Genomic DNA, 21988 nt, shown 5'->3' on the forward strand with positions numbered 1-21988 from the left:
GACCTTTCTCAGACCCCTGATAAAACCCATGGTATGGTACATCGTGACCTTCAAGAGTCTAAATTTAATGAACAGGAAACTTGTTTCAGATCAGATTGGGAGACAGTGTGAAACCACTCCATTGTACTCATGTCTGAGATTCTGAGGACAGGTGACTGTTAGTGGAAGACATTATTAAGAACTAATTAAATGTACCTAGCAACAGCTAGGACCAATTATTATTTTACATGGTGGTGTGATGGCCATCCAGGGGTTAAAAGTAGGGATCTTGTAAGGTTTCAGTGTGCAGCAACACTAGAAGATCTCAGGGGTAAAGACTCAGATCATCAACCAAGTTCTCCATCTGACGAGGGATCCAGACTGGACAAAGAGGACCGTGACACTCTGAGACCAAGCTCGACCAGTCCCCAGAGCTGTAAAGTTATATTCCACAAGTTTGTTTAGTATAATTTTAATTTCAATTATTAAGTACTATTTTACTCTCAATAAAAGTTCTGGACTTATTAATCAAGCATCCTGTTGCTTTAATTGGTTAAAGTCATGCCGAAAGTGATTGTCTACAATAGACTTTTCAGAATTAAAAGATAAGTCTGCAAGGGTTGTGAATATTACAGCCCTGTTTAAAAAGAGAGATAAACCCAGGAACTACAGACCAATTAGTCTAATGTCGGTGGTGGGGAAACTTTTAGAGACAATTATCCAGGAGGAAATCAACTGTCACTTGGTAGAACATGGGCTAATAAATGACAGCCAGCACAGATTGGTTAACAGAAGATTGTGTCTGAAATAATTAATGAATTAATTTCTTAGATGAAGTTTCAGAGAGAGTTGACGAGGGTGGTGAGGTTGATGGTACGTGTCTGGACATCAAAATTGTGTTTGAAAAGATACCATAAACTAGACTTGGGGCAGCACAATGGCACAGTGGTTGGCACTGCAACCTCACAGCTCTCGCAACTCAGGTTCAGTTCTGGGTACTGCCTGTGCAGAGTTTGCAAGTTATCCCTGTGACTGTGTGTGTTTCTGCTGGGTGCTCCGGTTTCCTCCCACAAGCAAAGACTGCAGGTTGATAGGTAAATTGGCTGTTGTAAATTGCTCCTAGTGTAGGTAAGAGAATGGTGGGGATGTGGTAGGGAATGTGGGATTATGGTGTAGGATTACTATAAATGGGTGGTGGTTGGTCAGCACAGACTCAGTGGGCCGTTGGGCCTGTTTCAGTTTTGCATGTCTCTATGACTTGCTAACAAAATTCAAGCAGATGGGATTAAAGGGGCAGTGGCAGTGTGGATCCAAAATTGTCTGCAGGGTAAAAAGTAGGGTGAATGCTTGTTTTTCAGAATGGAGGGAGTAATACAGTAATGTCCTTGTTGTTGCAATATGTTCAATGTCAGACCCCGAGCTGTCCGAGGGATGGGGCAATTTGTGATGTTCCTGTGGTTGCTATATTTGCATTGTCTGACCTTGATCTGTCACAGGGACGTGGCATTTATGAGGCCCCTGTGGGGTGCTGTTTGTTTGGTGTATCACTCTGACCTGTCCCAGAGAGCGGGAAGGTTGTGATGTCCTTGTGGGTTGCAATCTGTTCAGTGTCTGACTCTGATCTGTACCAGAGATGGGGCAGTGTGTGATATCCTTGTGCATGTCATACAGGCCCACTGGTGTGTGGTTCCATCCTGATGCCAAGAAACAGAGCCCCATCTCTGGGCAAAAAGTCTCACTTCTCAAGGGGTGTCTCGAGAAGACACAGTGGCGCAGTGGTTAGCACCGCAGCCTCACACCTCTAGTGACCCGCGTTCGATTCTGGTTACTGCCTGTGCAGAGTTTACAAATTCTCCCTGTGACTGGGTGGGTTTCTGCCGGGTGCTCTGGTTTCCTCCCACAGCCAAAGACTTGCAGTTTGATAGGTAAATTGGCCATTGTAAATTTCCCCTAGTGTAGGTAGGTGGTAGGGGAATTGAGGGGATGTGGTAGGAATATGGGATTAATGTAGGATTAGTATAAATGGGTGGTTGATGGTCGGCACAGACTCGGTGGGCTGGAAGGGCCTGTTGCAGTACTGTATCTCTAAATAAATAAAGAAGAAGGCTTAGGCAGTAAACCTGGACAGTAAATCCGGAGTGGAGTCCTGGAGGCAGTTACCTGTTACTTATCAGGCAGTTTTCCAGCAACTCCTACAGCAAAACTGGTAACAAACAGTACTGGTTTTTCCTTTCCTTTGGACAAAACGAGCAATGCTGAGAGGTGGTCCTGATGCTCAGGGTCTCCATACTGTTTGCCCAGGCCTGTGCCCTAGAGAGGACACTCCAGCTTCGTGGTTAAACATGAGCACAACCCGGGAATAAACAGTTACTGATTATAAGCTCTCATTCAATTGGTGTAGAGTATGAGCGCCAGGGGTTACTTCGGACAGTGGGAGAGCTCTTAGTGTCTCATTGGATAGCTACCATTCACTCCAAGCTGGGCAGCCCCCAGTCAGTTAGGTGCTGTGAAGCCACGACCTGCTTGCTTCAATGGGTGCTTGGAGCTTAGAGAGTCATCTCTCAACAGGCGGATCGATAATCTATGCACCAAGAAAAACAAACTCAACAAAGAAGACACCAGTCCTTCGCATCACAAGCTGGAATGTAAGGACTATGTGTCCTGGCCTTACCGACAACCTTCTGCAGGTTGATGACACACACAAGACAGTTGTGATCGACAAAGAACTCACAAGGCTCAATGTGGACATTGCTGTGCTGCAAGAAACTAGACTCGTTCAAAGTGGATCCCTCAAAGAGAAACACTACACCTTCTTCTGGCAGGGGAAAGCCCAAGAGGCAACTCGTGAGCATGGAGTGGGTTTCACAGTAAAATACACGCCACTTGAGATGAGTGAACCAGCCACAGTAGGCTCAGAGAGACTTCTTACTCTTCACTTGTCAACAAGTGTGGGCCCAGTTAATCTCATGTGCATCTATGTCCCGACACTCACCTCCACCCCAGATGTCAAGGATCAATTCTATGTGACACTTGACACTGCCATCAGTAGAATTCCCAGCACTGAGGGACTGTACCTTCTAGGAGACTTCAACACAAGCTTGGGTACTGACTACACAGCTTTGCCAATGTGCATAGAGCACCAGGGGATTTGCAAGATGAGCGAAAATGGACAGAGGTTGCTGGAGCTATGCTGTCACCATGGATTCTGTGTGATGAACAGCTACTTCCAGGTCAAGCTGTGCTACAAGGTGTCCTGGAGACATCCGAGATCATGCTATTGGCACCAGCTAGACCTTATCTTCACCAGACATAACACCCTCAGCAGTGTCCTCATCACTCGCAGCTATCACAGCGCTGACTGTGACACTGACCACTCCCTGGTGTGTAACAAGGTCAGGCTTCAGCCAAGGAAGCTTCATCCATCCATGATGAAAGCTCGTCTTCTGATCAACACTTGCCGAACCACTGATCCAGAAAGGACCCAGGAGTTCCTCAACATCCTCGATCAGGCTCTTTCAGACAACAATGCTCAAGGCCTCAGTGCAGTGTCAAAGTGGAATCACCTGCACACCACCATCTATATCTCTGCACTCACTGTGTATAGGAAAAGAGATGGGAGGAATGCTGACTGGTTTGAGGCTTATTGGACTGAAATGGAGTCAGTTACTGTAACTAAGAGGAGAGCCCTCATGAACTACAAACAAGTCCCCAGCAAACAACATCTAATTGCTCTCAGAGCTGCCAGAAACAAGTCTCTGCAGACTGCTCGGCACTGCACCAATCAATAGTGTTTAAAACTCTGCTGATGAATCCGGGGATGCTGGAGGGATGTATGAAGGAATGAAGAAAGCAATGGGCCCAGTAGTAACTAAATCAGCACCTTTTGAAGACAAAGACAGGGGTGATCATCACTGAACCTAACAAGCAGATGGAAAGGTGAGTGGAGCATTATCTTGAACTCTACATAACGGAGAACATTGTCATTGAAGTAGCTCTCAGTGCCATTCCAGACTTCCCTGTCATGGAGGAACTGGACAGTGAGCCCACCATAGTCCAGCTCAACAAGGGCTCAAAACATGCGTGATGCAAACATTGTCACCTTGTACAAAATTAAGGGGGATCGCAGTCACTGCAGCAATTATCGGAGCCAGCTGCTCAGTTCCACTCACCTGCTCGATCCCTTTCCTCCTGCAAGTTCCTTTGCTTCAAGTATCCATCCAATTTCCTTTTCAAATCATTGATTGTCTCTACTTCCACCACACTCGTGGGTCAGGACATTACCACTCACAGCATAAAAAAATTCCACCTCACCCAAGGATGGGAAATATTTATATCTTCTATATTTAGCTTATTCTCTATCTCTACGAGAATAGAATGGCAGTCAACATGAAAGGGAACCCAAAAATCTTCGAGCAGCATATAAATAATAAGCAGGTAGTCAGCGGTGAAGTGGGCCCCATTAGGGACAAAGAGGGTAATATATACTTAGAGCTGCAGGGCAATGTTAATCTAGTTAATAAGTACCTTGTACCAATGATCACTAAGGAAGTGGAATTTGACAAAATATCAGGAGAAGTGGAGAGTGTAGAGGCAATGGAGAGGGTACAAATTGAGAGAGGGAGGTACTGAAAAGGCTGGTCATGCTTCAGGAAGATAAATTACCTGGTCCGGATGGCTTTCATCCCAGATTGCGAAAGGAAATGTGGATGCAGATAACAGAAAGGCTTGCTGTAATCTTCCAATCTTCCCTGGATACGGGGGAGGTGTCAGAGGATTAAACAGTTGCAAATGTGACACCCTTATTCAAGAAAGGGTGTAAGGACAGTCCGGCTAACTACAGGCCAGTTAGATTAACAGCAGTGGTGGGTAAGGTTTTAGAAAGAACAATCAGGGAAAAAATCAACAGTCACTTGTAGAGGTTTGAGTTAATTAAGGAGAGTGAGCATGGATTTATACATGGGAGTTCATGCTTGACTAATCTAACTGGATTTTTTGACGAACTAACAGAGAAGGTTTATGAAGGGCATGCAGTGGATGTTGTTTCTATGGATTTTAAGAAACGACACATAAAAGGGTGATTAACAACATTGAGGTTCATGGAATAGGAGGGTCAGTGTCCAATTGGATAGAAAATTGGCTTAAGGACAGCAAACAGCAAGGCGTAATAAATGATTCATTCTCAGACTGGAAGGTTGTCGACAGTGCTGTTCCCCAAGGGTCACTGCTGGAACCACTGCTTTTTACTTGCGACAGATAAATGACTTGGATCTTGGAATATAGAGTAGAATCTCAAAATATGCCGATAACACCAAACTTGGAAAAGTGGCAAACAGTGAGGATGAAATGAATCACCTGCAACAAGACAGTGATAGGCTAGCAGAATGGGCAGACAGGTGCAGATGGATTTTAATAGTGACTAGTGTGAGGTGATGCATTTTAGCAGAAGGAATAGGGAGAGGCAATATATACTTAATGGCACAGTTCTAAAGAGTTTGCAGGAATAGAGGGACCTGTTCACTGTTGGTACCGGCTTTAATCCAACCCAGGTAAAAATCAGGGTACATTGTGGGCAATGAGCCCAAATTGCTGAACTACAGGTCCCTGTCACTTTAAAGAGTGGGCTGGTGCGATTATGATCAGAGGCTCCTTCTGAGCACATTTCTCACCACCACAACTTCCAGATACTGGTGTTAGTGTGTGCATGTACCAGCAGTTGCAGTGCTGTTCAGACCCTCAATAGCAGTGAAAGTCTGAGTTCACCGCTATTGGGGCTGTAAAATCCAGGCCAATATCTCACAGTCCTGTTAGATTTGCTCTCCCTCTGTACAAAATCAAACTCCACACATTGTCTTTCACTCACTCCTGTTTCCAGCCCTGATGGTGCAGAAATCCCCTCTCAAAGGTACACAATCCAGTTGATTTCTGATCAAATACCTCCTTCCTCATTCAATAGAGGAAACAGAGACATGAGCAGGAGTCAGGTGCAAGAAAGTTTCACCAACAGAGCAAAGAAAGGCACCAACAAAAGTTACACCTACTTTCCAAATCATTTCACTGGAATATTCTTTCACTTGTTTTGTCGGATGACTGCAATAAATCTGAAAATGAGCACCATGAGGTTTGTGTTCACTAGTCACTTGTTCTCCTTTGTTTGTCTGTCAGGTTTGTAATTCAATTTGTATTGGATATTGCAGAGAATCTCTTTTCAAGATGATTACACATTGTACTGTGTTTAAAGCAACCAACTTGGAAAATGGCAGAAAATGAATGTTTCAATACCTGTGTGACCAGATTCTTCCAATGCTTTTCAACAGCTAGATTGATGATGCTTGTAATCTGTATCCTGTGGAGAATGGGAGAGGAGAATAAAAACATGGTGCATGAACAGGACAGACTGTGTAAAATGGGAGCACAGAAATACTGCCACCTCATTGAAAGTTAATGAGATTTATTCGAAGTCAGACACCTGTCCACAATGAACAAGTGAATACATTAATTGTCCACTTTCAATCTAAATGGGACTGAGGTTCCAACAGAGAAGTTTTCTGGAAAATACCTGCTGCAGTTTTAAAATTGATGAACTGGAACATCTTATACTAACTTTCAAGTAACTGTCGTGATTGTATAGTTCCCATAGTGGAGAGAAGGAGTTGTTTATAAATATAAGCAGAAAGACACATTTGTGGATTGGCGAATGAACTTTATCTTTCTGAAATGTATTTGTCCATTGGTTGCAGGTCACTGGAAATTCTTTTTTACATTTCAATTGTAGCAGCAGCAGTTAGCAGCAAAATGTCTGATTAATCAGAGTAGTGGGTCTGGGAAACACTTAAACAGCCGAGACCCTGTTAAACAGAACTCCAAGTAATAGTTTAAATAAGGCACTGAACTGACAGAGCAGTAAAGGCCTGCTCAGGTCAGGAAAAAAAACCCGACACGAACCTGACAGAACCACATTGGACCCGAGCCTGACCCGGCCCGAGTATCTCCATTTATTCCCACGCCCAAACTAACCCGAGCCTAACCCGACCACCGGAATGTTCACTTTACCTGCCTCCCGATTCCGAATCTACAGGAAGCTGCAGCATGAGCGCAATGACGTCATAGAGATGCTCACTTGCTCACTGCGCAGACTCAGAGTTTCCCTCCTTCATGACCCGGACTCCCGGCTTTGGTTGGCTTTTCAACTTTTGACACTTATTAAACTCAACTTCCCAGCAAAGTTAAATGTAATACTTACTGTGTGTGTCCGACACGGACTCAGACCAACCTGGACCCAGCCTGACCTGAACCTGACCCAACCTGACCCGAGCCCGAAAGCCAGAACCGGAAGAGCGACCCGACATGACCCGAACCCGACACAGGTCATCGGGTTCAGGTCGGATTGCAGGCCTTCACAGAGTGGAGGTCAGATGAGGATTGAATTAATTTCAATCACTGAATCTAAACAAGAAGTAAATCTGTCAGGAATGGAACACTTCGCTTTATCTGCAAGCTTGTGGCACAACGGTAGCGTGTCTGACTCCAGATCAGAAGGTTGCGTGTTCAAATCGCGTCAGGCTCAGTTGCGTTTTACAGCCGCTCAAGTTCCTGGATTTTATATCAGAAGAGAGTTCGATCCATTGGAATGTTCAGTGAATGGTTGAATTTCAAGATCAACTTTAATAGCTTAAAGTCCTGATTTCTGGTTCCGTTCCATTTCCATGCTCAGTTCATATTTCACACTGTTTTATATCAGAACAATGTTTCAGGGATGTGATGTGTCCATTGTTTGTACAATCGCTCTGTCACCCAGTGTGAGAAATAAAACACAAACCGCCCAGCGTGCGGCTCAAACCCATACCTGGCTCTGTCTATCGGCCGCTTAGTTCAGTTGGTTAGGACGCAGTGTTGATAACAACAAGGCTGTGGATTTGATCCCCATGTGCGCTGTCACATGGTCAGTCAATAATTTGACACATTTTTGTTACACATAAAATCCAACTTTTGGATGCAAACAAGTTTACATAAAATGTCAGAGGGAATTTATTTTGAATAACATCCATTGTATCTTTGTCACTGATCTGGAGTAACACAGAATTCTTTCCAATTATCTTCTGTTTGCTGATAAACATTGAACTCGTGGCCTGTTCTCGTTAATGGTCACGAGCAACAAAAACAGACAGAGCGAGTCTGACCACCCAGAGATGTGGAAAAGGCTTCAGTTTGGGACAAATGCAGCAAATCAAATGTTCACCCGGCCCCGAAAGATTCAAAAACTGGGGAAAAGGACACAGGGAGATAGAGAATAAGCAAAAGCAGACAATGTAAATATTTCCCATCCTTGATATCTCTCTATTCCAATCCAACCTTCAGAGTTGGGTAAATAATTTCAGTGTAAATTGTGCAGCTCAAGAGTCAAAACCAAAGGGTGATGCAGAATAAAGGAGAACTGCCAAAACCCCAGATTGAACCAGGGATCTTCAGTCGAACACACTCCCAACTGAGCTATTTCAGTCTCACAGGCTTGGGATGATAAGTGGCAAGTACCATTCGCACCACACAAGTGCCAGGCAATGAATATCTCCAACAAGAGAGAATCTAACCATCTCCCCTTGACATTCAATAGCATTACAATCACTGAATCCCCCACCATCAACATCATGGAGGTTACCATGGGTAGCCATACAAATAACGTGACTAGACGAGCAGGTCAGAGGCTTGGAATCCTGAGGTGAGTAATTACAGTGCAGCTGTTGGCTCCACCCCAGGGGCTGAATTTGTTCTGTAAACCATGAAGCAGCTTCCTCTCAAATCCCAGGTTTATTAATAAATCCTTTTACAAAAGCCCCAAAGTGTGATATATTCCTCTCACTCATCCATGACTCCTGACTCCCCAAAGCCTGTCCACCATCCACAAGGCACAAGTCAAGAGTGTGATGGAATATTCTCCACTTGCCTGGATGGGTGCAATTCCAACTCAAGAATCTCAACACCGCCAGGACAAAGCAGCCCGCTTGATTGGCACCCCATCTGCAAACATTCACTCCCTCCACCATCGACGCACAGTTGCAGAGTGTGTACCGTCTACAAAATCCACGGCAGCAATGCACCACAACTCCTTGGACAGCACCTTCCAAACCAGTGACCCTTAGCACCTAGAAGGGCAAGGGCAGCAAATACAGGGGATACCACCACATGCAAGTTCCCCTCCAAGCCACACTCCATCCTGACTTGGAACTATATCGCCGTTCCTTCACTGTCGCTGGGTCAAAATCCTGGAACTCCCTTTCTCACAGCACTGTGGGTGTACCTACCGCACATGGACTGCAATGGTTCAAGAAGGCAGCTCACCACCACCTTCTCATGGGCAATAAATGCTGGCCTAGCCAGCGATGCCCACATCGCATGAATGAATGAATAAAAAAGTGAAGTATCCCTTGTGTCATTGTTTTGGTAGAAAATATAACCCTGGTGGAATTGCCCCTCCCAATCACACCTCACTTCATAGAACATAGAAAATGGAGAAAATTTATGGCACAGACTGAGACCATTTAGCAATCGTGTCTGTGCCAGCTGAAAAAGAGCGATCCAGCCCAATCCCACTTTCCAGGTCTTGGGAATAGGATCTGAACAGATCTCAGAGCTCACATTATGTGAATGTTCTGTTGAAGTATTGGTGAGCTGATATACCAGGGGAGATTCACACTGTTAGACACAGTGTGAAATACATTCAAGTATTTATAAAACATTACAACATGTGAGTAATATTCCCCATTGATTTCTCAGCACTGATGGATTGTGAAGTGGGAGACAGCCAGAAGTCCCAGTGATCCACACTGACCATGAGCTGAGAATGAAATGAGATAAAGTTCAATCTTCAGCAGCGAGATGCTGCAGAGAGGTAAGAGTCCTGAATCAAGGAGAGACTTTCTCATACTGCTGTTGAATCTCATTTCAAACACTCCTTGAACTCTCTGCCGAGGAATTCAGAGCTGGAGAATGGCTGTAAAATCAGCCTAAAAAGGAAATAAAAGACACCCACCGTGAGGCTCAAACTCAAAAACTTGAGATTCAGAGTTTCATGCTTTCATCGACTGAGCTCACCAGGCCTGAGACAGTGTCCCCATCCTGTCTGTTATTGGACGGTGCAGCTGTTGGCTCCACCCCAGGGACTGAATTTGTTCTGTAAACCATGAACCAGCTTCCTCTCAAATCCCAGGTTTATCAGTAAATCCTCTTAAAAAGCCCCAGAGTGTGATATATTCCTCTCACTCAACCAGAATAAAAGTTACATCTTTTGCTCTTTTTACCTTCCAAACATTGACTTCTATTTTGCTCAGCATTTATTTCTCTCTCTTTTTTATATTGTGCATTTCCTAATAAACATTTCATTTCAATTATTTATGAGGGATGAAATGAACAGAAGAGATTTTCTGCAATGGTACCAGGGGTGTGGGACAGAGTGAGTGGTTCGGATCTGGAATACACTGCCTGAGAGTGTGCTGGAGGCAGATTCAATCGTGGCTTTCAAAAGGGAATTGGATAAACACCTGAATAGAGAAAATTTGCAGGGTTACAATGAAAGGGCAGAGGAGTGGAATTAGCTGATTTGCTCTTGCAAAGAGCTGTCATGGACATGATGGACTGAATGGTCTCCTTCTGTACTGTAACAATTTGATTCCTTGATTCTAACTCTGTCAAAGTTGTTCTGAACTTGCTCTGCTCCAAGGAGAACAACCCCAGCTTTTCCAGTCTCTGCACATAACTGAAGTTATGAGGAACCATGGAGAACCCACTGCAAACCTTCCTCCAGACTGAAATACAACTGTTCACCACCACACTGTGACCCAGCTGTTCACAATATATATCAATGATTCGGAGGTGGGAACCAAATGTCGTATTTCCAAGTTCGCAGATGACACAAAACTAGGTGGGAATGTGTGTTGTGAGAAAGATGCAAAGCAGCTTCAAGGGGATTTGGACAGACTTAGTGAGTGGACAAGAAAGTGGCACATGGAATATAATGTGTAAAAATGTGAGGTTATCCACTTTGGTAGGAGAAACAGATGTGCAGATTATTTCTTAAATGGTAAGAGATTAGAAAGTGTAGATGTACAAAAGGGCCTGGGTGTCCTTGTCAATAAGCGATTGAAAGCTAACATGCAGGTGCAGCAAGCAATTCAGAAGACGAATGATATGTTAGCCTCTATCACAAGACGATTTGAGTACAGGAGTAGTGAAATCTTGCTTCAATTGTATATAACCTTGGTTGGACTGCACTTTGGAATACTGTGTGCAGTTTTGGTCCCCTTACCTGAGAAAGGATATCATTGCCATCGAGGGAGTGCAATGAAGGTTCACCAGACCTGTTCCCGGGATGGCAGGACTGTCCTATGAAGAGAGATTGGGGAAACTGGGACTGTATTCTCTAGAGTTTCAAAGAATGAGAGGTGATCTCATTGAAACTTACAAAATATTTGAAGGGATAGACAGGGTAGATGAAGTTTTTCCTCCGGTTGAGGAATCTAGAACCAGGGGACACAATTTCAACATCAGGGGAAAGCCAGTTTGGACAGAGACGAGGAGAAATTTCTTTACTCAGAGGGTTGTGAATCTTTGGAATTCTCTACACCAGAGAGCTGTGGAAGCTCAGTCATTGAGTATGTTTAAAGCAGAGATTGACAGATTTCTAAATACAAATGACATAAGGGATATGGAGATAGTGTGGGAAAAAGGCATTGAAGTGGATGATCAGTCATCATCATATTGAATGGTGGGGTGGTCTCGATGGGCTGAATGGCCTACTCCTGCTTCTATGTTCCTATCAGTCTGCAAACTTCATATCCATGCTGTCATTGTCTCTTTTATTCCATGGGCTTCAGTTTTACTGGCAGTCCAGTATGTGACATCATCAAGAAGGTTTTCAATAAGTTAAATAAGGAGAAATTGTTTCCAGTGGCAAAAGGGTCAGTAACCAGAGGATGTATTTATCAGGTAATTGAGAAAAGAACCAGAGGCGAAATGAGGAATGATTTTTTATACAGTGATGTGTTGTGATCTGGAATGCACTGTCTGATCAGGACTTGAAAGCAGATTCAGTCGTAACTTTGAAAAGCAATTGGGATAAATACTGGAAGGAAAAAGGTACAGATTACAGGAAAAAGATGAGCAGCAGTTCTAATTGGATAACAGAACCAAAGAGACAGCACTGACGCAATGGACCAAATGGTCTCCTTCTTTGGGTATCATTCTATGGTTTTATGAACATAATGTTGATACAATTCGCTGAGTTGGAAGGGAAGTGAACCCAGATTCCGGGTATTCTGAACACCAGACCCAAACCAACTGAACAAGCCTGTTGTTTAATCTCTGTTTTTCACACCAGCTTCTCCTCGCTCTTTCTGTGTTTCCTGCCTGGTCTGTTCCTCTGACCTTCATTCCTGACACTCTATTGAGAATGGCCAACTCACTGCACCTGTCACTCACACCATCACTCCACCCCTTCACACACTTCCAAACCTCTCTGTTGAACAGCAACTCACATCTGCTCCTCTGCTCCATTAATATAACAGGAAAACATTTTCAAACAGACAATTCCAGACAGTGAACGTTCCAGGAAGACAAGGTAAAGAGCAGATTCATTCACTTTGAACACAGAGAGAGCAGCTCTCCCTGTTCAGGCTAAGGAGCAGATGTAGTTTCACTCCCATTAGTCTTAGAGACATGGGCCAGAATTTTAAGGGACCGTTGGAGACGGGAATGGAGGCTGGGGAGGGGGAGGGGAGGTGTATAAAATAGGGATGGAAGACGTCGGACCGGATATATCTGTCGGCGGCTGACATGGAGGGCAGACTTCGTACATCCACTCTGCAAGAAGGCATTTAAAGTATTTATGAGTCCAATTGTCAGCAATTTTATTCACTGGATCCAATTGAACTAATAGTGCACGGGAACCACGGGGCTTCAGAGCCTCGCCTGGTTAAAGGAGGTGACTGGGAGGTGGGAGCTGAGTGTTGGCTTCACTGGGAAGCTATCGGGTGAGGCAGCGTAACTTGGCAGTAAGGGTGGAGGGGGAAAGGGCATCGGGAAACACTGTCAGGAGTGGGGGCCAATGTGCCAGCTCTGCAGGGGGAGCCACACCAGGGTACCATTGGGGCAGTGCCACCTCATTGAGGGTGACAAGTGAGGTAAATGTGGCTGGGTGTTGTTTACTGTGAAGGCCTTGCACTCAGGGAGGGGCAACCTGCATGGGCCTCATTCAAGGCTCACATTGAGGAGGAGGAGGAGGAGTAGAGAGGAAGGGAGGGAGGCGCAGGCACCAGCAGGGGCACCACAGCAGCTTGGGGGCCCACAGGAAGGCCAGCCTCGAACGGGAGGCTGGAGAAGGAGGCAGAGGAACACGTCAGCTGAGGTTCAACTACCTGCAGATGTCCGAGTGACAGTGTCTCCACAGACTGCGCCTCTGCACGGAGGTCGTCACTGATCTCTCTGCCATGATGCAGCTGTGCCCCATGGGACTTGGTGGGCACCTGATACCAGTGTCACTGAAGGTCACTGTGCCACTGAACGTCTGCACCAGCAGATCATTGCAGGGATCCACTGGAGATATGTGTGGAATCTCACAGTCTTTGGTGAATCAGTGCATCAAGGAGGTCACCAATGTCCTGTTCAGGAGGGCCGGTGACGATGCGCACATCGATCCAAACAGTCAAGCTGAGAGGACTATAGGATTCGGGGCCATCACTGGATTCCCCCAGGTGTAGGGTGTCACCCCATGTGACCATCAAGGCTCCTGTAGACCAGCCAGCAGCCTTCAACAGGAAGGGCTTCCACTTGCTCAGTGTGCAATTGGTCTGCAACCACTGCAAATGGATCCCATAGGTGTGTGCACAAATCCCGGGAAGCAGCCACAACGCCTGCATACCAAGGCACTCCCAGGTGCCAGAACCTTTCCGCGGCCCCATCCGCTTTCAGAGATGGATCCTTGGAGACAAGGGCTACCCACTGAGGACATGACTACTGACGTCTGTGAGGAACCCACGCACGGATGCAGAGGAGAGGTACAACACCTGCTGCGGGTCAACCCGAGCGACCATCAAGGAGGCCATTGGTCTCCTGAAGATGAGATTCAGGTGCCTAGATCGATCCAGTGGAGCCCTTCAGTATGTCCCGGCGAGGGTCTCGCATATCGTGGTGGTTTGCTGTGCACAGCACAATCTGGCATTACAGAGGGGTGAGGTGTTGACTAGTGAGGATATCGTGGAGTGTGATGTCTCCTCTGATGATGAGGATGTGGAGGAGGATGCTGCCCAAGCAGTGCCAGATGAAGAACCTCAGGCACAGCAGGGTAGGGGCCATGAGATACACACAAGGGAGACATGAGACACCCTTATACATTCAAGTTTCCTTTGAGCCTTACCACCTTCTGGAACCACAGCAATAAAGTCTTAGCTTTAAGCAGCCCTGTTGTCGCCTGCTTCCTTCTGCACTGCAGCGTCCAGGTACACATCGCACAGTGACAAGACCGAAGCTTTGTGAACTCAGGGCTTGGTCCCTCACTTCCAGCCCCTTGGGAGGAAGGTTTTAAATGAAGTCCCAAAGGGCATCAACAATAGGAAGGAGACACAGTGAGAGAACATCATTTCTTTCTTCCGTGTGACATCAAATGCAACCCTATCCATCTGGAATGCACATTCACCATGAACCCAAGTGAATCTAGGTGCTCTTCTGAAATCTTTTCCGCATGCTCCTACGTGGTGCTCCCCCTGCTCTGTCAGCTGAGGTGGAGACAGGCTGCTGACCTTGCTGCCCCATGGCTTGGGATGACATTGGTGGCCGTCCTCTTGCTGCCTGAGGCCTGGAGGGCCCCGGCACACTGAGGGCCTCCTGCACAGGTACAGGGACCCCCCCTCTGTCATCGAGGGTGATGGAGGCAGGCACTGGCATCACTTGTGTCACTCGCAGAGGGGCTTTGGAGCTACTGTCCACACCAGGAGCACCCTGAGAGGAGACCCCAGATGTAGCAGCCAGCTGCTCCTCCCCCTTATAAGACACACTTGTACCTCGCTGCTGACCTGAGAGGGATGTGGACCTGGTGAAGAGTTCAGGTGCCTCGTCCCCCCTCTCGCCTTGTCACCGCTGGATGGAGCTCATGGACAAAGCGATGGAGTGCAGGTCTGCACACATCTCCGGCAGCCACTGATTGGTCGGCTGGATCTGGCTCTCCATCAGAGTCACCAATCTCTCATGGAAGGAAGCCAGACACACCCCCATCAGAGACAGTGCAGCATGCAAGGCCTGGATGGACTCCTCCATCATCCGAACTTGGGTACACATAACCTCCGGCAACTCTGCCAGATGTTGCCTGACCTCTTGCTGCAGCTGCAGCATTTCCCGTGTTGCTGGTGACACCAGAGGCACGTCATCAGCCTGGGACTCAGCATGGGCCTGGCCTCCCACAGACTTCCAACTGCCAGTGGCCTCGGCTGTCACAGCCTCCGTCAGCTGCCCGGGCCTGTCTGTGACGTGCTCACCAGCTTGTGTGCCCAAATCTAACAGCGAGTGGATACCCACCGAGTGAGGGTTTCTGTGCTGGTGGAGGGTGCAGGGGAATGATGTGACGGTGCACCCTCTGAGGCTCCCTCCTCCTCCTCAGAGGTGTCTGGCTGTCCCCCAGTCTCTCCAGCTCTTCGCTCTTGTCGTTCATCCTAGCCTGCATGTGAAAACAGGGACATTGAAGGGTTAGAGTCTGCCCATCGTGACATTCCAACCACCCCTACTGTGCAGCTCCATTGATGCAGTGGTGAACAGATGAGCAGTGTGGCTCCTTTGCAGCAGATGCACCCTTGTGCCCCAGGAGATGTTCACTCACTCTCTTAGGTAGGTGTCCCTGTCTCTCCATCAGCTATGGAGCAGCTGCTTTGCTGCCCGGCCTGTTCCATGGCCTCCTCCTCCATCGGGATGAGGACATGGAGATAAGGCATCCACTGCCAGTCTTGACACGCTCTTTCCGATTGTGGGCTGTCTTCTATTGCAGCCACTATGATCAACAAAGTTCGTCTCCCAGCGGGGACAAGCCCAATATCTCTGATGGTGATAGTCCAGCAGTCCATGATGTGGACACACATATTTCTCCTGCATGTGGCCCCTCTCGAGGGACTGTGTGAGTTTAGACAGTGACTGACGTGCACCTCCAACCGAGATGCAGCCAAGCCTCAGGCAGCGTGTCCTGCTGCCCTTCCCCAATACACATGACTGGGTGGTCACTCCCTTTCCACCAAACACTCCCTCTCACTCTGCCATGCGCAATGTCCAAAGGGTCCAAAGTGTTTTGAGTTTGTGCCTGAGCAGCCTGGATCCGGTCATTGACCCACTTCGTGCACTGGATCCATGTCTTGGGGTTGACCCCACGGCTGCTGACTTCACCTACTATCTCAAAGCAGCTTTGCTTGGTCAGGTGGACAGGTCTCCACCTCCCATCCATGGGGAAGAGGATCTTCCACCTATCTGTTGTCACCTGGAGGCGAACCTGCAGGAAGGCATCGCCAAACCATTGGACCATGGTCACTGCAGGCTCGCATTCAGCTCCTTACCTCTCAGGCAGCAGAGACAGCAGAACGGGTCCTGGGGCATCAGTGACAGCAGAACGGGTCCTGGGGCATCAGTGACAGCAGAACGGGTCCTGGGCAGCAGAGGCAGCAGAACAGGTCCTGGGGCAGCAGATGCAGCAGAACAGGTCCTGGGGCAGCAGATGCAGCAGAACTGGTCCTGGGGCAGCAGAGGCAGCAGAACAGGTCATGGGGCAGCAGATGCAGCAGAACTGGTCCTGGGGCAGCAGAGGCAACAGAACAGGTTCTGGGGCAGCAGAGGCAGCAGAACGGGTCCTGGGGCAGCAGAGGCAGCAGAACGGGTCCTGGGGCAGCAGAACGGGTCCTGGAGCAGCAGAGGCAGCAGAACGGGTCCTGGGGCAGCAGAACGGGTCCTGAGGCATCAGAGGCAGCAGAACGGGTCTTGGGGCAGCAGAACGGGTCCTGGGGCAGCAGATGAAGCAGAACGGGTCCTGGAGCAGCAGAGGCAGCAGAACGGGTCTTGGGGCAGCAGAACGGGTCCTGGGGCAGCAGATGAAGCAGAACGGGTCCTGGGGCATCAGAGGCAGCAGAACGGGTCTTGGGGCAGCAGAACGGGTCCTGGGAGAGCAGAGGCAGCAGAACGGATCCTGGGACAGCAGAGGCAGCAGAACAGGTCCTGGGGCAGTAGAGGGCTCTCAGGAAGACACTCCTTTAAACCAGGCAGCAGTGAATGCAGGTCTGGCAGTCCTTTCAATATGGTGCCAGCACCTGCCGTTGTGTCAGATGTCGGTGCCATCGGTGCCTCGTTCCCTACCTCTGGTCCTTGTTTACATGGGCCCCACGCCTCCCCTTCATTAATTGGTCGGCTGCTCCGTGATCGGGGTCGGCCGGCCACATTTCACTCGTGTGGTGATGACACCCGCTTCCGGTGCCTCTGCCGAGAGCCGCACCGTTAGTTTAAAATTCAGCCCATGGGGTCAAGAGTGGAAAATCTCCCCTCTGATTCTCTCTACTTAAACTGATGGAGACACCAAATTAAAACTGATGAAACCAGGGATTGTATCCTGGTTCTTCAATCTAGTGTTCTCCCAACTGAGCTATTCCATCCTCACTGTGAACTCATCTTCATTGGAGACAAATATAACTCCAGGTGGAATTTCCCCACCCGTTCATTCCTCACTTCAGGGGAATGGGACCCGACCAGATCGCGGAACTCAGATTATGTTAATGTTCTGCTCTTGATATCTTAATATTATCTTGCGTTTGAGACACTTTTAATCAGGTTCACGGACAAATTCTTCCATCATCCCTTCTCCCACATTCTCTCTCTCTCATTCATTCTTTATTCCTCACAGTCCAGAAAGGGTTAGGAATCAGAGCTCACCCCCAAACCCTCTGCACACAGACCTCTGTCTGTTACCCTGTTTGATCCAAGAGACCAGTCAATAAATTACACTCTTTATAAACACAGAAAGCTGCCTCACAGTGTTGGACAGAGATAAATGCACTGAAGTCTTTTGAAAAAAGTTCATCTTAAGGGTTGTTACTGAGCCCACAGAGCAGGACGGACCCAGGCTCCAGCCCCAGCCTGTGCTGTGTTAGCTGATGCCACCTGGTGTGATACTGAGCCACACGGAGCAGGAAAGGGCCTGGTTGTATTCATGGCCTGTGTTGAGTTAACTGATCCCACTCAGTGTGGTAGGAGCCACACAGAACAGAATGGGCCCAGGTTCCTTTCTCAGCCTGTGGGATGATAGTTCTTCTCACACGTTGTTGCACAGAGCCCCACACAGAACAGGGAAATCTCAGGCTCCATCCCCGGCCTGTGGTATTTTACTTCATCGCACCTGGTATGGTACGGAGTCCCAAGAGCAGGAAAGGTCCAGCTTCCATCTCCGGCCTGTGCTGAATTAGCTGATCTGATCTGGTTGGCACTGAACCGCAATCGGGGAAGGATGGGCCGAGGCTCCATGGCCTGTGGTGTGTTAGTTATTCTCATTTGGTGAGGTACTGAGCACCATATAGAGCAGGATGGGCCTGTGCTCAGAGAGCTGATCTCACCTTGTGTGGTCCTGAGACACACACACAAAGCAGGACAGGCCTAGGCCTCATCCCCGGCCTGTGTTCAATTAGCAGATCTCAGCCAAAAGATTTTGATAAGGTTCCACACAAGAAGCTTCTCTATAAGATTAAAGTCCCTGGTATCAGTGGTAATATATTGATCTGGATTGGGAACTGACTGGCAGATGTAGGCAGAAAGTAGTTACAGATGGATCTGGATCTGTTTGGAGACCAGTTACCAGTGGTGTCCCACAGGGATCGGTGTTGGGACTGTTGCTCTTTACTATTTTTATTAATGATCTGGATGAAGGTGTAGGGGGCACCATCTGTAAATTGACAGATGCTTTGAAGATCTGTGCGAGTGTTCAGACTGTAGACGATGCTCGACTGTTTCAGGCTGATCTTAATGTGTTGGGAGATTGGGTTCATGACTGGTAAATGATGTTTAATTTGGGTAAGTGCAGTGTTATTCATGTGGACTGGGCGAATGCTCAACATTCATACACCCTTCAGGGAAAAACATTAAAGTAGGTGGAAAAAGAAAATAATTTTGAGCAGAGATCTGGATTTTCTAGTGCACAGATCTCTAAAGTTACAGCAGCAATGCTGTGAAGTGATAGTTGGAGCAAATAGAGGGTTGGGCTGCATTCAGAGGACAATTGAGTATAAAATGAGGCATATTCTTTCATGGGATGTGAGCGACACGGGCAAGGCCAGAATTTGTTACCCATCCCTAATTGTCCTTGACAAGGTGGCGGTGAGCTCCCTTCTTGAATTGCTGCACTCCATGTGGTGTAGGTACACCCACAGTGCTGTTAGGAAGGGAGATCCAGGATTTTGACCCAACATCAGTGAATGAACAGCGATATATTTGCAGATCAGATGGTGTGTGACTTGGAGGGGAGTTTGCACATGGTGGTGTTTCCATGCATCTGCAGCCCTTGTCCTTCAAGGTGGTGGAGGTCTTCGGTTTGGAAGGTGCTGTCTGCGGAGCCTTGGTGAGTTGCAGCAGTGCATCTGGTAGATGGTACACACTACTGCCACTGTGTGTCAGTGATGAAGGGAGTGAATGTTTAAGGTGGTGAAGGGGGTGACAATCAAGGTGGCTGCTTTGTCCTGAACAGTGTCGAGTTTCTAGAGTATTGTTGGTGCTGCACTCATCCTGGTTTGTGCCTTGTAGATGGTTGACAAGTTTTGGAGAGTCAAAAATCACAAAATTATTGCAGTGCAGAAGGAGGCCATTCGGACCATTGTGTCTGCATAGAATCATAGAACATAGAAAGTTTACAGCACAGGCAGGCCAAAAAACGAGCCACCCAGCTGAATCCCATTGTCCAGCATTTGGACCGTAGCCCTGCAGGTTCAGGTACTTGAGGTGCACATCCAGACTCATTTTAAATGAGTTGAGGGTTTCTGCCTCAGCTACCCTTACAGGCAGTGAGTTCCAGACTCCCACAGCCCTCTGGGTGAAAAAACCTTTCCTCATCTCCCCTCTAATTGTTCAACGCATCACTTTAAATCTATGCCCCCTAGTCACTGACCTCCCTACTAAGGTAAATAGACCCTTCCCATCCATTCTATCCAGACCCCTCACAATTTTGTACATTTCAATCAAATCTCCCCTCAGACTCTTCTATTCCAAGGAGAACAACCCCAGTCTATCCAATCTTTCCTCATAGCTGCATTTTTCCAGTCCTGGCAACATCCTCGTAAATCTCCTCTGTAACCTCTCTAGTGCAATTACATCCTTTCTGGAATGAGGTGACCAGAACTGCACACAGAACTCAAGTTGTGGCCTAACTAATGATTGATACAGTTCCAGCATAACCTCCCTGCTCTTATATTCTGTACATCGGCTAATAAAGGAAAGGATTCCATAAGCCTTCTCAACCAACTTATCAACCTGTCCTGCTACTTTCAGGGATTTGTGGACATTCACTTCAAGGTCCCTCACTTCCTCGACACCTCTCAGCATTCACCCATTAATTGTGTATTCCTTTGCTGTGTTTGACCTCACCAAAGGCATCACCTCACACTTCTCCAAGTTGAGTTCCATTTGCCACCTTTCTGCCCACCTGACCAGTCCATTTCTCCAGCTCTCCTAATGAGCATTTCACCACGTGCCTTGAGCTGAGTTACTCATCACAGAATTCCCACTATCTGATTTACTCTTGTAGCCAGAGTATGTATATGAATGGTCCAGTTAAGCTTTTGTCAATGGTAACCCCCAGGATGTTGATGGTGGGGGGATTCAGCGATGGTAATGCTGTTGATCGTCAAAGGGAGATGGATACATTCTCTCTTGTTGGAGATGGTCATTGCCTGGAACTTATGTGCTGTGAATGTTACTTGCCACTTAGCAGCCCAAATCTGAATGTTGTCCAGGTCTTGCTGCTTCTGGACACGGACTCCTTCAGTATCTGAGATGTCCCGAATTTGTCCTTTTATGAAACCTTGGTCAGGACTCACTTGGAATATTGTATCCAGTCTTGGTCTCCTCACATGATGGGTGATACTGAGGCTTTGGAAAGGGTACAGAGGAGAGACATTCGACGAATTCCCAGTATAAGACATCTTGGTTATCAAGTTGGACTAAAAGAGTTGGGACCCTACACCTTAGACAAACCTAGACTGAGGGGTGATCCGATTGAGGTTCATAAATAATGAAGGGTCCAATTTTGCATGGGAGAGGAGTCATAACTTTATATTGGAAAAGGCCAGATGGCACCCGGATCACATTAAATTTCATTTTCAGTGGTGCGTTAATGTGCCAGGATGGCCGAGTGGTTAAGGCGTTGGACTTAAGATCCAATAAACATGTGTCTGCGTGGGTTCAAACCCCACTCCTGGTATATGTGCTTACAAAATGTTGCTTATTCTTTCCCTGACGTTTGCCTTGCACCATCATCTCTTCTGTTATTTAATCACTCTTGCCTTCCAACTGAACACAGCTTCCTATTATTTGATCTGCCCCAGCACCGTTCCTTGGCTCTGCGCTTGCTTATAAACTGGTAAATCTTTAACTTAATCTCCTCTGTACCCTGACAATGACCTTCTCATCCTTCCTGGATTGTGGTTCCTCACAGGATCCGCTGCCTGTCCGACTCCCCTCCAGGTAACTGAAGGCCCTGAGCCTTGGTCACGCTTTATACGCTAGCTGGTAGTTGATTCCTTGCAGGTCTGCCACCGCTCAGGAGAAGCTCAAGACCCAGATCAAGCAAAGTATCAAGAGGAATGTGAACAAAGGCTCCCTGGTGCAGAGCAAGGGACAGGGCGCCTCCGGCTCCTTCAAAATCAGCAAGAAGGAAAACCCAGGGAAAAGTGGGAAAGAAGGTGAAGAAACCAGCAGCCAAGAAATCTTTAGTGAAGAAACCAGCAGACAAGAAATCTTCAGTGAA

General features: G+C 47.4%; 1 non-coding gene across 1 annotated transcript; it reads left to right on the forward strand.

The window, feature by feature from the left end:
- Nucleotides 1-21359: 21359 nt before the first annotated feature.
- On the forward strand, nt 21360-21442 carry trnal-uaa (transfer RNA leucine (anticodon UAA)). Its single transcript has one exon. It is a non-coding gene; the product is annotated as a tRNA-Leu (tRNA).
- Nucleotides 21443-21988: the final 546 nt, after the last annotated feature.

This window comes from Heterodontus francisci, unplaced genomic scaffold (assembly GCF_036365525.1).
Source record: "Heterodontus francisci isolate sHetFra1 unplaced genomic scaffold, sHetFra1.hap1 HAP1_SCAFFOLD_58, whole genome shotgun sequence".
Lineage (NCBI taxonomy): Eukaryota > Metazoa > Chordata > Chondrichthyes > Heterodontiformes > Heterodontidae > Heterodontus > Heterodontus francisci.